The sequence below is a fragment of the Tyto alba genome, unplaced genomic scaffold (genome assembly GCF_018691265.1).
Source record: "Tyto alba isolate M040663 unplaced genomic scaffold, T.alba_DEE_v4.0 Super-Scaffold_27, whole genome shotgun sequence".
In the NCBI taxonomy this organism is placed as follows: domain Eukaryota; kingdom Metazoa; phylum Chordata; class Aves; order Strigiformes; family Tytonidae; genus Tyto; species Tyto alba.
Window position 1 is genome coordinate 13,930,071 of NW_024881301.1, and position 15,830 is coordinate 13,945,900.

The 15,830-nt window shown below is 42.7% G+C and overlaps 1 protein-coding gene across 10 annotated transcripts in view; it reads right to left on the reverse strand.

Annotated features, from left to right (window-relative positions):
• MPPE1 (metallophosphoesterase 1) overlaps nt 1–15,677 on the reverse strand; it is a 31,287-nt gene extending 15,610 nt beyond the window's left edge. For 2 of the 10 annotated variants that reach the window (XM_042798002.1, XM_042798009.1), the window contains exons 1-2: nt 15,575–15,672; nt 2,426–2,516 (exon numbers count right to left, since the gene is read on the reverse strand). The gene's annotated coding sequence lies outside the window, so the exon portion shown is untranslated. Of the gene's footprint in view, nt 1–2,425; nt 2,517–2,866; nt 3,091–6,152; nt 6,237–7,764; nt 7,903–8,668; nt 9,121–9,159; nt 9,275–10,995; nt 11,086–15,094; nt 15,227–15,574 lie in introns of those variants that run through there. The other 8 variants (XM_042798005.1, XM_042798003.1, XM_033010589.2 and 5 more) reach the window with 8 other exon arrangements.
• Nucleotides 15,678–15,830: the final 153 nt, after the last annotated feature.

Below are 15,830 nucleotides of genomic sequence, written 5' to 3' on the forward strand. Positions count from 1 at the left end.
TTAATGTCATAAATACACAAGACAAATAATCTCTCATTAAGGAAACCAAGTCACCCAAACATTAAAACCAAAAAATCCACAAGGAAACCCAGCTGTTTAAAACAAAACAAAAAAAAATATTGCATTATTCCTCTTCCTTAGCCAAGCAGTACTGTAGGACATTAGTGTTTCAAGGAGTCATTCATTTCCATTTCTTTCTCAGAATGCTACAAATTAATTTTTTATGTATTTTGTTGATAACAGCATATGCCCAGCCTAAGGATAAATTTCAGTATGGGCAGAAAAGTTAGCTTTTCAAAAATCACCTATTCTTAAACTTGTCCTAAAATAAATTACCTTGTCTAATCCGGCTAATTCATTTTTTAGTGCTCTCCTTTCTGTAGACAACTTTTCATTTTCTTTCTTCAGCTTTTTAATCTCCTTCAACAATAGCTCTACATTCAAATAAAAAAATATAGACTTCAACCATTACAGTCAACCTCCCCCTCATATGAATCATATCACAGCTAAAGAGCTGCCTACATTTTGAGATATTAGAAAATTATGGTTCAGCTTTTTAAAGTACCTTTTTCATAAAGTGATTTATTCTTAAGAATCAGCTCAGCACATTCCCAGGTACTATGAAAGATAACAGGATCTGTCAATCAAATAATCTGAGTCTGCCAGATTCCTAGAATGTAGGATTATTTTACTTTAAAATCCACAAAACGTACATCTGATACCTTGATTACCATCTTCTGACTTACGAGGGTCACACTAACCCTTACTGACAGCACATTTCCTGAAAATTATGCCTATGTTATATGATCTCTTCAACCTCTTTTTTTTTTGTGCTTTGAAGTAGAACAGGATTGCACCTTAATTTATGGATTTACTTATGTGAGGAAGAACACTGCTCAAACCAATATGGTCTGGGTTTGTTCCACACTGAGGCTAAAAACAGATTCTTGTGTATCACTGTCTGAAAACCAAAGAACGGAGCAGCAAATATCATCACTAAGAGAGCTACACAGATACATCTTACTGGAATAAATAATAAATAGTACTAAATACAGAAATGCACTCCCACCCATCATAACACTGACATACAAGTTTCAGAAAAATAGAAAAACAGCAAACACATCTTTTTATGACAAGTAAATGCAGGGCTGGATCCACAGATAGGACATAGATTGCAAGATGCCATTTTTACCTAGCAGGTTTTAAAAAACTAAAACCATTTAGTTACTGCTGGTTGAAATAGAAGAAATAACCTTGAGTATGTCTTTGGATCAGAAATGAAATGCATCCTCTGGGATGGGCATAACAGAAGGAACATCATCAGAATTAACCATACCATTACCTAAGTATTCACTGCAATAGGATTCCTTTTTAGACATGTCCCTGCGAGATGTTCCTTCTCCCTTTGGGGTTTGACTTCTTTTTCCAGAAACAGCACTAGTTTTCCAAGAAACCTTTTTACATTCCAATTGCTCAATTCTTTTCCTCTGTTCTTGAAGATTATGCTCTAGCTCATTAATTTTGATCTGTCAAGAAACTGAGTATTTTAAAATGCATAGAACAAACACACTTTAACTGAATACAACTGGAAACGTATCCTGAATGCAAACCTAGAGCTTTCAGTTGCTGACTTAAAACTACATTTGTCCAAAGTGTCTGAAAGGAGAAAAAAAATAGAGCATGTAAAGTTTTGCATATATCAAAAATGTTTTCAAAAAATCTGTTACCAAGCATATACTTGCAAGACAGTAAAAATTTACACCCATAAAGATACTAAACCTTTCCACACAATAAAGTATACTTTTATGGCAGTAATTGCCAACTTCTAAGAAAAAGTACATATAATCCAAATCATAATGAATATTAAATTTACAAATAAATGAAGCACATGTTCCAGACTCCTAAGAGGAAATTAGACTGGTCAGCTGTAACGCTTGATCAATGCCCGCTTGAAGCTTCTTGAACCACTCCTGGACATGCAACCCTACCTTTGCTCCAGTTATGATGCTAGTCTCTTTGTACAGCAGGCCAATAGATCCTGTTATCTGACAGAAGACTATTTGCCTTCATTTGATTAGCTTACTGCCAGATTTCTGAAATAAATCAGCTCATGATACATACAGAAAAGTATCAGGGCTGGTGCAAGAGAGGTTGGAAGATGCACATACAGTTGGAAGGAGTAGGAGGTAGGCGAGTAAAGAGAAAAAATAAGGAAAGGGGACACAGCTTTCAGTTACAGACATACCAGTGACAGTTCACTTTCAAAGGGAACTACAGACTACTTTTATTATCTCAATGGCATGGGAAGCAAAAATGAGCATAAAAAGAAAAACATGGTCTCATTTTACAAATGTAAGAATTACTTTTCAGTCTCCCTAAAAGCTTGTTTGGCTATTTGATACCATCTCCTACAAATTCTACTTACAGTGAGATTTTTAATTGCTTCACTTTGCTCCTGGTTTGTTCTGATTTCTTTAATGTAGTGTTTCTGTAGCTCATTATACATCTGAAGTAATCTAAAAGAGAATAAATGCATAAATTGTAATAAATATGAAAGCCAGAAAAATGTGCATAATTTATGGTAAAAATATTATGGATGCCCCATAGAGATCACGTGGACCGTAGCTGTACTGCAGAGACCTGTAACAGAGTATTTAAGATGGGTGTGAATGAAGTGTGACTGGCAACACAGAAAGAGAAAGAACCAGAAAAAAACAGCAAAGCAAGAGTTAAAAGAATGGCCCCTATTGATGGCAAAGAATTCCCTTCACTCAGGCAAACTGAGGACCCTGTTGTTTTTGTCCAGCCCACATGGCCACTCTCTGATTAAACATCAGTACAAATAACTCATTGATGGAAGACTTACACACTAGCAACAGGAGGGTGGCAACAATTTTGCAGCATGTCACATATATCATTTCTCTCTCCATTAGCACAACAGGAATAGCAAAAGATCACTCCTAAAGGACATAAAAAAGTTTGTCGAGAAACTAGTTTCTTGTCACCAATCAAGAAGCCATGATGAGGACTCATGAGGCAGCATCCCCAGCTCTCTGTGTTGCAGAAAACATCTCATTGCTTCTGAGTATGTGGCTGTGAGGATATGAGGGAACAAAATCTATGAGAAAATGAGTGTGAGTGAGTAAAATCAATATAGCAAATCAGAGAAACTGTGGCTCCCCCTCCCTGGAAGGGTTCAAGGCCAGGTTGGACAGGGCTTTCAGCACCCTGGCCTAGTGGAAGGTGTCCCTGCCCATGGCAACAGGGTTGGATCTAGATGAACTTTAAGGTTCCTTCCAGACCAAACCATCAAATAATTCTATAAAATAAACACATTTGGGATATTATCTTTCCCTTTGATATTATCTTGCATCAAGTTCTGTCACATTAATTTCCTACAATATTTCACACCACCTTCAGTCTACGTGTATCAGGCCCATAACATAACTGATGAACATGAAGATTTTTTCCTGTTTTCTAAGCAATTCAAGTAAGAGCTGGCATTCATACTAAGTCATGACTGCACACCACAAGCAGGATGAGCAATACTGTAGCACAGAACAGCTTTGTAAAATAACATACAAAAAGATGCTAGAAAAAAAGCTAGGTCAGATTATCTGTGTGCAACCTAATACAAAGTAGGCCCAGCACCAGATTCAAAGAGTAACTCAGACTTCTTTCATGTAAGCATCTAATTAGGTACTCGATTCAAGCCCAGAGCTAGACACTCAGCCTTCCTATGTAGTTTGCAAATGGAGTCTGGTCCATTGTAAAGGTATCTTTTAAAAAAGGAAGAAACAAAAAAAAAAAAAAAAAAATGGGCCTTCTACAGCCACCTGAAGCAAATAACAAAAACACAGTGCTTGAATCAAAATCTGTAGGGACTGACTCTAGCTTCGTAAAATCCACAGCCCATTTCTGTAAGTGGACAAAAAGTAGCCTTTGAACAAATGGAGTGGCCTAGTTTAAAAATCAAGTCAAACAAGGATGCACCAACATTTTACAGAGCATGCCTAGTTGTTAAAATGTTTCAATATATATTTTCTTAAAGCAAAAATGTATCTTTTGCATCAAAAAAGTAGTTACAAGAGTTTATTTCCAGCATTAATTAGCAAACAGTAAGTAGTGGCTTACTTCTAAAATCAATTAGACTGAAAAGTAGAATCACTTGACTGGCTTAGTTTAAAAACAGTACCAACCTATAAACTTTATATACACATAAAACGGAGCTATAAAAAATGAGCTAAGAAAGCTCCCACAAAATATAAAATGAAATTACATAAATCCAGGTTAAAAATCTATATAAAAGATCACGTGTGTGCACATACACGTGAAGGAGCTTCATGGGCTCATTCAGTTTTTCTCAATGAAAGATCTGAGAGAGAATTTTCTTTTCTTCTCTGTTTAGTGCTATTTTCAAATTTAATCTAAGATTTAGCACTTTCATTTAAAATGTAAATAAAATTATTTCCATTGTTTCAAAGGTTAAAAGCCACTTCCATAACAGCTAACAAAAACTCAACTGACTTAACCATGAACAATATATTTTACCCTACAGAGAATATTTAATTCTGTGAAGCACCAAATTACAAGAACTCACCTGACACTGTCACCCTCTAGAATAAGATCCTTGCTGTAGCCACCCTGACGCCATAAATGGGTTTCTGTTTGAACTTGCACACTTAATTGAAACAAACACAACAACTTAATAAAATCAGATCTTACAATTTCAATTGGATCAAACAAAGCAACTGAAAAAAGCTAAATTACTCTGCAGTTTGATTTTACAGTAGAGGTTTTCTATGCAGGGTCATAAACACACCAAAATTTAAACTTGACAATTTTTGTGAACAAGTACTTAAACCCTGGCAGGAGACTCTACAAAACACTAGCACCATAGTTTTTCAGGTCCAAAGGTCCCCATTTCTGAATCTTTCAAACAGGAGTGATCCAATTTAACTATCTTTCTACTGTGTGGTGAAAAAAGTTTAAAACTGCTGGCAGCTAGACATAGCATGTTGGCTAAGCAGGGGTATTACTTACTGATATTAAAACTGTTTCTTTCACTACAGCAATTAATTCTGTACAAGTTGCCCCAGGCATCTTTTGTTCTTTTACACACAACATTCTCCATCCTGTTCACAGACAGTCCTTCAAAATGTGCAGGCCAGATAAGGCCTAGTTCATCAGAAGGTAAAAGTTCATCTAGGTAAGAGTCCTGAAACATCACACTTCTTTTGATGCAAAAAGAAATGTTTGACAATTCTTACTCTCTGCTTGTGACATAGTCGTGCATTAACTGCTGCAGATGCAGTTTTTCATGGATCTGACCCAGATTCTTTTCTAGCTCCTTATTTTTTATGTGTAGCTTTTTCAACTTCTTGACTAACTGTTCATTTTCATCACTGAGCTGAAAAGAGAATTAAAAAAAAAAAGAAAAATCAAGCAACATCTTAATTTCAGGTATTAATTTTTCAGATTACATCTCCCAGAAGTCTTACTACATTTATCTTAAACTATATAAATAAAGGAAAATAGCAGGAAAATAGTTGCCTTCAAACTTTATAAAGAATTGACTAAAACATAGCTTCTTTAACTTATATTAAAGTCTTCTAATGTAACTTCATAAATCATTAGTGAATAAGGCAAGCTGATTTTCTATTAAAAAAAAAATCACAAAGGGACAAAACAGGGAAGTTTTTAGTTAGACTTCTGAACTCCAAACATCAGCTCTGCAAGTGAGCTTATATTTATTTTTGGTTTAACCCCACCGAAGCTGAAAGACTAACCTACAGCCGCATTAGCGGGATTTCTTGCCTGCACGTTTGTTGAACCTGGCCCAGCTGTACGTGACCAGGCCTACCCCCGCCCCTGCGGCCCAAGCGCCATTCACCGCACCGCCCAAGCCTGCGGGGCGTGAGGTAAAACCGAAGCTACCGACCGACTCTCGGTCAAGAGAAGGAGACTAGCAACGAGAAACCGTAAAGCTGCCGTAAGCGTGAGCTCTGCCCCTGAAGATGAAGGCAAACCCAGCCAAGCCGAGAGCCGCCGTGCCCCGGGGCTCCTGGGCGCTCTCTCCAGGCCGGGCCGGGCTCCCGAGAGCCGCGGGGTGCCCCGGACGGACGGCAGGCCGCCCCGGGAGCCGCACTCACTTGGAAGCACTTGTGAACGGAGGGCAGAGCCATGGCGGCGGCGCCCACCCTCACCCTCTTTCAACCACCGCTCGCGCACGGTTGTGACGCAGCCGCCCCGGATAGGCTCCCAGCGGCGGACGCCATCGGGGAGCGACCGCGCCCCGCCCCCGGCCCTGGCCACGCCCTCCCCGTTGCCGGGGAAACGGCAGCCGCAAAGCCGGGGCCCGCGTGAAAACACCCAGCCTCGGCCCGCCTCTTTCGAGTCGTCATTCGTTTTATTGGCAGTTTTCCTTTCTGCGACTAACAGGCACCGAGCGCAGGGGGACACACACGGATCTGCACGGGCACGTTTGAACACCAGCGCACACCGAGTTACGGGTCCCCACACAGACGATTCCCGCGCCTCCCGCCCCCATCGCCGGAGGAGCCACGCAAGGGGCAGCTCCAGCAGCCCCCCCCGGCGGGAGCTAACAGCGGGCCCGCTATTGCTGCCGCCCGGCGCAGGGCCTTCTGCGTCCTCAGCCTTGGTGGTACTTGGCCGGTGTTACTGCTATTCGCCGTCTTTGGCTGTCGCATTTTGCGCGTATTTTCGGCAGGGCAGGCTGGAGGGCACACAGGCAGGACAGAAGCGTTCCACCCTCGTGAAGGACCGGATAACATATAGATAACATACCAGCCGGCCAGGAGAGGAGAACCCATCACAGCAAGACTGACCCAAAGCAGGGATTATAGTGGGCTGCTCTCAGCACACTTCGTTATTGGCAATTCAGGATCTTGCCCGTTTCTCTCTCACTCTCTAAGCCTCCTTTTGTTCTCTCCATCTCCTGCCTTTGTATAAAATGTTGCTTCTCTTGTTACTTACAGCCCATTGCATGTTGCCATCTTTGGGGTTTTTTGGTGTAAGACGTTGGCTGGCGCCACCTGCCCCTCCATCTTGACCGTGTAGCCCATCCGACTGCAGAGCCTGCCTGTTTTTGCAAGGAACCATTCGTGCCAGGGAAGAGAGGTGGCAAATGGCAGCAACCCACCGCTGCCTACTGTGGGTCTACAACTTATGTACCACATGGTACAAGACACTTGGGTCACTTTAGGCTGCCAGTGGGAACTGTAAGTGCAACCAGATTAAGGGAGGCAGCGCACACCTCTAGCTCCAGGGCACAACTACTCCAGCATCTCTCCTCCGCCACCATCAACCCAGACCAGCCTGTCACCCATCCCTGCACTTCACACAGGGGTCACAGTGCCAGGTAAAAGCCACTGTGCTGAGCTGCATATACACGAGATCCAGGCTGTTAACAACCCAAGAGTGCATGGGAGGGAACGACGTGCCTGTGGTAGCTGTTGCCAGAAATCCTCTCCACCTGTGAAGTTTTCTGCATCCCTTCCATAACTGCAGAAGCAGCCACAACACACTGCTAATTCTTGGGGCCCATGACAAAGTATCTTGTCCCTAAATAGCCTGGCAACAAAATTGCTACTTTAATCAGCAGCTAACATTGAATAAATTAGCAACTGACAGTTCACAGTATAAAAACCAGGAAGTCGCTTCCTGATAAAAACACAGCTGGATGAAACTGGTTACAGTAGTAGTGAAAAAAAATAATTAAAAAAAAATTGGGAGGTATAATACCAGCCAGCAATGCAATGGTGCTGCAGAAAATGGGAAATCCCAGTTTCAGATGGAGTAGCGGTATCCTGAGACGTAATTATTCAGTTCTATTCTGTTTTATCCAGCACAAACAAGATCTCAGGTGAGGTCCTGAGGAGTCTAGAAAACAGAAATAAAAATTACATGAGGAATATAATAAAGCATTAACAGGAAGGGTTGAAATAACTGTGTTCATTTAGTCCAGAAAATTGAAAACTGCCAAGAATCATTTTAACTGACTTTGTCTTTATCTTTGGTTATTGGAAAGGATGCTAAAAATTCTTTCCCATGTCTTCTACAGAAGGGTGAGCAGAAATAAAGTTACTCTCCAACAGAGACTATTTCTGCTGGATGACAGGGAAAATTCTCTTAACATCAAAGAAGAAAAATGCACATAGCTCTCCCTCACTAGAGGTTTTAACAAACAGATCAGAGAATGATCAGGCATGACTTTGGATACAGGTGTATCTAATATGCACAGCATACTGGCATACAGCAAGTAGAGAAAAAGATCATTTTAAAGCCCCATTTAGGCCAACATTTCAATGACTCTATGTTATTAATATAGAAGAGAACATGCTCTGATATAATAGTAATTCTGATATTTTGCAAAACTTTGTAAAATGACTACTTCAGAAACAATTTTTCAAGAGACAAAGGGAAGCTGTAGTATAAGATAGTGTGGTGGAGAAAGATCAGCACAGTGGAATCCAGCATACCCTATGTACCAGTATCACCCTGTAGACAGTGTGAGTAGGATAATTTCTTCCTCAATATCGAGAATGCCAGGTATAGTCATAATTGCTTAATGCCATACAAGGCAAGGCCACTTGAATATCAAGGAATAGAGTTTTATAAAGAATATGCAAGGCTTGCTAGGACTTACATTCCTATAGTATCCAGGTGTTTGGTTTTGGTTTGTTTTTTTTTAAATGGGCGGAGCAGCAAAACAAAAAGAGGAGGAAACACAGATGAATTAATTCAGGGCTCTGCAGAAACTTGAGCAGGCATGGAAGGGGCAGCACTCAGCACTGGGCAGCACAGAGAACAACCTAGACAGGCTAGAAGTAGCAGAGAAAACAAGCCCACAGTATGTCCTGGGTCATTCTCAGATGTGAAGTCTGCAGACCCTGTTTCCATGGCTCTTCTACAAACACAACTACTAGTTCTGGGCACACTGTTGCTCTCCTGCTTACCCAAGAGTTGACAACAATGCAGCAGCTATGTACGGTTTTTAAGATCCAAATATTTTCAGAACTCAAAAACTGTTACCAGTAGAATATCTTCTCTATTCTACAGGCTGGAAAACAACACACAGCAAAGTTGGGAAATGAGCCAACAGAGCTAAAATGGAAACAGGAATTCCCAATTTCTGACCTAGGAACTGAGCCGTGCAGTCTCCCTCTCTCCTGCTTTTCCATGGCTGGCACGGGAATTAAAGATAGATGGAGGAAGCAGACAACAGCCAGGTTTCTCAACTATGCAGCTAGACCTGCAAGAAGTTTGTGTAAGATTCAGATTTTATCAAACAAATGACAAATAAATAAAAAAAAAAAAATCCTGCTTGTATCTTCTAACTCTTGGGAAAAGCTACAGCTGAAGGTCTTGTAGGTTTTATCATGCACATTACGATCAAACATTTTCAAAAGCGGTCACTGATTTTGAGTGGCTCCACTTCAAAATGGGCATCCCTTCTTCCAAATTAAAGATTCTCAATAGGTCTGTAAAAACGGCCCAAGGCTGGGTAAGCACCAGATATCAGATTTTGAAGCATCCAAAAATCAAAAGATAATGTTAGTTTGCATGTATACACAAGCCACAGTTTATACATATGATAAAAGAATTTTGTGTACTTGATTAGGAAACATGTTCATTTTCCAGAGATACTAACATACATTAATTTTAAAAAACTTCTCTGTGGCTGTAAATGTATGGAATGCCACTGAGACATTTACTTTCCGCTGTAAACAATTACAGCAGAAACATTTCCTACACTGTTACTCAGCTGGTTTGTTGAACACATTCTTTTACCATTGCATTTTTGTTTCTAACTCAGCTAGGTATGAACAGAGACACATTTCATGCTGGCACACACAAATGAAAATGTCATCGATTCCACTGGTGCTGAGCCTGTTACTGCCAAACAGCAGGAATGTGACCCATAGCACTTCTTTTCAGCTACATGTGCACCAAAATCATTGATTTGTCCAAAAATATATGAGCATGGGATTATTTGATGCAACCCTACAATAACTCCAAGCATAGCCTTTTTTCCACACAGATTAAAGAGCAGTATGTATCCTTTCAACCCTCACAGAGTTAGTATCTTCATGAGATTTTCCAGGAAGTAAAATTCTCCTGTGAAAATCTACATGCCTTTGTAAAAACACATAAAAATTTCACCTGCCCCAAATTAATCTCTCTTTCATTCCATTCACCAGCTGTGTCAGCAGCAACTCTCAAGTCCCTTTCAGGGCAGGAGATGTAAAAGTTCATGGAATCTTTCTGCCCATTACGTTCTTTGGCACAATCAGTGCTGCCAATCTCACAGACAAAAGCCACTTAAAAAATCATGGAACAGTCTCAACCAAAATGGCCAACATGGGAAAAGGGCCCTTTTTCCATCTTGTTTTGAGCTTGGGTCAGGAATTAATAATCCCATTTGTGTTCAGAAGCTTTCCCCGAAACAGGGAGAAGCAGTCTGGCTTTCCCAAGTCTTGGCACAACCACAGTACAGCTAAATGCAAAAGTTCAGAATTCAGTTCAAAACATTAAAATTTCCTGCATATCAAGATGAAAACCACCAAGATCTGATTGGATTTAAGAGGACTGCAGAATTAGAAACAAGAAATCTTTTCTCATAACATTTAAGAATAAGATGAAATCAATTTAATCTTAAAGCTGACAAAAACAGAGGTAATATTTATTAAACCAAGTTAGGCTACAGGGATCCCTGTCATAGCACACTGACAGAAGTTCTGTATCATCTTCAGTGAGGTTATAATACTAGTTCATGGGGGTTTTTTGGGGGGGAGGGGAAGTATTTTTAGCATTTTCAGTGGATAATGTTCAAAAAACAATACTTGCATGTATGTGGCAGAGACAGTCTGCCACTTCTCCCTTCAAGGCTAGGGAAAAAGACCTTTACCACATATTATTCTACATCCACAGACATGGTCTAGGAAAAAGAATAACAGCTTGGGACTGTATTACCTTATCCACAGAACTCCCTCCAGAGAAGAAAAACACCTTTTGCTAGACAAAGGCACTTCCACCCCATGAAAGCTTTAGCAGCCGTACCTCCTGGAAGGGAAAATTTCAAGGGATGACAGAGCCAGTCTGAAAACACCAGAAAACCATGAAGGATGACATTTTACCAGTAGAGCTGTCTGCCAGACTTTGAAGCCAAAAATCTTGATTTCCACATTCATCATCCCCCAGGGTAGATGTGAAGGGAGACTCCTGCACTGCATATTAGAGACTATCTTTTGGTTAGTTTGTGCTAGGAGGGAAAATGCGGAGAGCGTCCAAGCAGTGATCCCTGGGCCTTCTGGATGTAGTGAAGAAAGGTGGACAGAATATGAGACTGCGTGAGAGAAAGTGAACACAAGAAACATCTAATACACAATGTAGAATGGTGCATTAATCAAGCGTTATGTCATGAATGAGTCACTAGTGAGCATTATGAAAAACTGTGCCAGTGTTACTAGTTCCTGTTTGCCTCTGATGAAGCAGAAATGGGATCAGCAGAGCTCTTCTGGGGAGTCCAGCAAGGAGAGAGAGCATCTCCTTACAATTTACCTTCCCTTCTGGTACAGCCGAAAGGCAAAACAAAAATCTAGGCCAAACATTTTTTTTTATCAGCTAAAAAAATCCCTCACTGCAATTGTAGTAGTTTGCACAAACAAAAAGCTTGTCATCTGGTTTACCTCTTAAAGGCAAACTCAAACTTCATTCTTTGTGAGATATTAATAAAAGCTCCAGGGAAAAGGGCTAGAGACAGTAAACAACAATTTTATATGACTAATCCAATATAATCCTATGCTGTGTAAAAAGACCATCTGCACAGATTCCCACTGAAGTGTTTTAATAACAGTGCATCAAGTCTCTGGCTGTCACGCTGAGGAAATGCTCTTCTGCACTCAGGCTAATAATTCCAAAAGATTACTTCCTTTTTCTTTTTTTTTTTTTTTTCCCCTCTGTGTTTTTACTAAAGCCACTAGCCACTAGCTCTCCCATTTAATGCCCTATTAAGAGATCATCCATCAAACCCATGAAGTGACAAGGATCCGCACTGGAAGACATCTGCGGATTCCACATCAGTGGCCAACTAGCTACAGAGAGAGGTCACCCTCCCTCTGGAAAAACTACAACCAATTTTATTGCATCACTACAGCATGCAATTACTGTCGAAGAGGAGACTAGCAAGCTGTTGGCCGAGGCATAATTAAGCCAATTCCAGCTGCAGCAGCTTCCCCTTTGAGTGACCCTGCTTTCTGAACCGCAGACCGAGCAGACTGTACCAGCTATCTCCAGGTGGCACGCAGAGCAGCCATGCTGATGGACGCTGTGCAGCGGTTTAGGACACAAAGGGAAGGAGACTGCCACCTCCAGCTGAGCCAGACCTAAGTCAATAAGGGCTTCACACCCTGGGAGAGAACAAAATCCATAACTACGCTCCATTTTCTGCTCTGAGGTCACAGGGAACAGGTTTTCCCCTCAGCTGAGCATTTGTTGACTCAGGGACGGAAGTCTGACGTCTACATGAATCTAGTTGGGGCTGAGGAGGATTCAGAGAAACGAAGCACCCGAGAAACACTAGTATTTCAGGCTCATCCAGGACAAGCTTATTCCAAGTGGACGAGATTAAACACATGGCGTGTCCATAGGTTACGAAAGGCATGTGAGAGGAACTGACTAGTGTTTGGGGTTATGAAAGATCAGAAGTTATGAAAGACCTTGGCAGTTATGAAAGACAAGTTGAGAATCTGATCCAGCAAGACAGAGAGCAGCCTCGACCTGCTCGGAGGTGAACGGACGTTCAAATCACCCAGCAGCTCATGGTAGGAAGCTTATGCTTCCTGGCAGGTCTAGGCTATGGAAGGCCTGAAAAAACTTCAGGACAGTAATACGAAAACAGCTATCACCAACTAGGAGAATGAAGAGAAATACTGCCATCTGTTTATAGGCCTTACAGGCAGCTGTGGGTTTTCTGCAAAGTATTTTGAATGGTCTTTAAATATTTGCCACAGCCACTGATTTTCTAAGAAGTATTATTTCCTGTCTTTTTAGTTCTGTTTTAAATCTTTTACCTGCATGAGCCACACAGCTGGAATGAATCTGTAAAAACCAAAGCTTCATTCAGTTGATACTTCAGCCTCTCAAGTTCAGGCTCAGTGATCATTTTACTAATATTCTACCAATGGGACAAAGAGAAGGTTGGGGAAATTTTACAGAGCCAGATAAGTCACTTATTTTTCAAATGCCACTCAAACATCTCTTAGCAAGAGGACTTACTCCTGCTTAGAAAAATATTGAGAGCACTTCTCCCCTCTTTACAGCAGTATTACTCCATGCCAGTGATTTTCGACAATTGCGTTCAGTGAGGATATTTCTTCATCCTGCCTACTACTCTATCATTCACACTGTCCTGTTTTTAAAACACGAGTTAAACAGACCATTCAAATGTTCCTGTGGCAGCCTAATCACAACAAACCTCCGGGCACTGCAGCAGACCCAAGACACATGGGAGGAAACCATCTGCTCTACATCAGAGTAATATCTAGCCAGTCTCAGCAAAAGGTATAGACTGTTTTACTGCTGGCCAATTCAGTAACTAAAACTTCCTCTTCCAAGGAAAAACACAGAAAACACTTTTATCGTGGCCTGAGATGCTTCCTAGAATGCAAAGCCATGGTTAGCTGTAGATTTCCTTATTTACCAAAGTTAAAGCTCTTTTTACTACACCTCACCAGTACATACATCTCACCAGTAAATATGTTTACCTGTCTGCCCCAGCACAGAAACTCTCTAGGCAAGGTCCTGAAGCCACCTAAAGCTATGCTGAGCACGGCATCAATAAAAAGCACAAATTCTAAAACCTGGAGGAAATTGAGATTAAGCAAGAATCCACAGCAATTCTGTTCCATGATATTCCAAACTGTATTATGTGTTTATAGAGTTATTGCACTTCATGAAACTCATCTTACATGAGGACAAAGCAGATATGCAGTTGAAGGGAACAAGTGACTTAGAATAATCAGTCAGCAGATGGCTTGATAAATATTTGCTGAGGATTTCTACAAACAAAACTTCATCATTTCAAACTTTTAAACTTTGGGTATTAGTTAATTCACCTCCTCAGGGTTTGTCACTGTTTTATTCTGATTTGAAATGGGGACTAGAAAATGTTTTGCCAAGTCGACAGCCTTGCCATCTTTGTGGTATCCACTGCCACACCACAGCATAGAAATTTAAAGAATGAAGTTGAATTCCTGCTCTACAATCCATGAAGTTTTGTTATTTATTTTACAAGGAAAAGATCCAAGCCTTTTATTTTAAAAAGTGTCTATTATTACTGTAAACTACATATGGCAGGAGTGTTATGCCCCTCTCATCCCAGAGTCATCTGTGTCCTACAAGATAAACAATAAAAGAAAATCAATCTAGACTTAGGGTCTGTTAGGTTAGATAGAATACCCAAGCCAACTAAATTTGTCCTAGTCCCCAGAAAATTAACAGTTAATTTTGTGCTCACATCAGAAATAGTAAGTGGTGGTGTTATGCAATTTTCTTAATGCAAATATGGTCACCACTAAAGCAATTCTGTTCTAGCCCTGAAAGGACACTGAAAATGAAAACCTCCACCACACAGCAGGTGCTGAAAGACAGTAACAAATTTCATACACTCGATGCATTTAACGCCTTTTTCAAAAAGCTACACTGACGGACTCGATCCCCGGACTCTCTTTTGTCCAATTCAGCACCAAGTGTGCAGCAGAACAAGTCAAGCGGAAAAGCTTCACTTTGGCAGTTGAAGTGTACGTTCCCAACACTCTCTCGGTGTTGCAAGTATTACAGGCTGGTTGCTCTATTGCGCACACACGTATTCATCGTAGGCCGCCCTTTTTCTGCAAGGTGGAGCTAGAATTGCTCAGCTGTCTGCCACCAGTCCCCTACTCTGCTGGTTCAAATGCATGGTAATTTGGCTTATACGGTTTCTGGGACAGTAGGGTCTTAATTGTCTTCTTCTCATCCTTGACCAATCTAACCGACATACAGAGACAAGTGAAAAATCTAAAGGGGGACGCACTTGTTACCACACGCTTTCATTCTCACGCACTAACGAGCTGCTGAAGTGAAAAATCGGAGCTGCCTTTCCACTCCCGAGGCCACCTTTCTCCCTCCTTCCTCAGGCGGCCGACGCTCGCCGCCAGCTTTCCCCGCCAGAGCCCCGGCAGCGCTGGCGGGCGCCCCCCACCCCGTTCCGCGGGGCGGCCCTTCGCCCCCGACGCAGCGGCAGGCCCCGGGAGGCGCGGGCAGCCTGAGGGGCCCCTCGGGGCCGCCCGGGGCTGAGGGAACGGCGGCCCGTTCCCTGGGAGAAAACGCTCCCGCCCCAGCCCCACGCCGGGGGTAGCGGCCGCGGCGCCATGTCAGGCGGGGCGGGCCGGGCGGGCGGCCTCCCCGCCACATCCTGCCCTCGGCGGCGCGGCGCGGCCCCGGCGCTCCTCGCCCTGGCACACACACCCCCCCCCCCGGCCTCTCCCGGCCCTTCTCCGCCCCCGGGGCTCACCTAAAGCCAGCCGCCCAGCAACCAGGCGCCGCGCTGCAGCCCGCCTTCCCCATTGACCGCGGCGGCCGCCGGGCCGCCTCCCTCCGCCCCGCTCCCCTCGGCGGGGCGGTGCCGGCGAACGGAGTGACAGCGGCGGGCGGCCGGGCGGCGGGAGGCGTGCGCGGCGGTCACCCTGCTCCGCGGCCGCTCCTCGGCGGGGAGCCGAGCCCCCCGCGCCCCCCTGGCCCTGCTGCGGGCAGCAGAGCCGCCGCCGCCG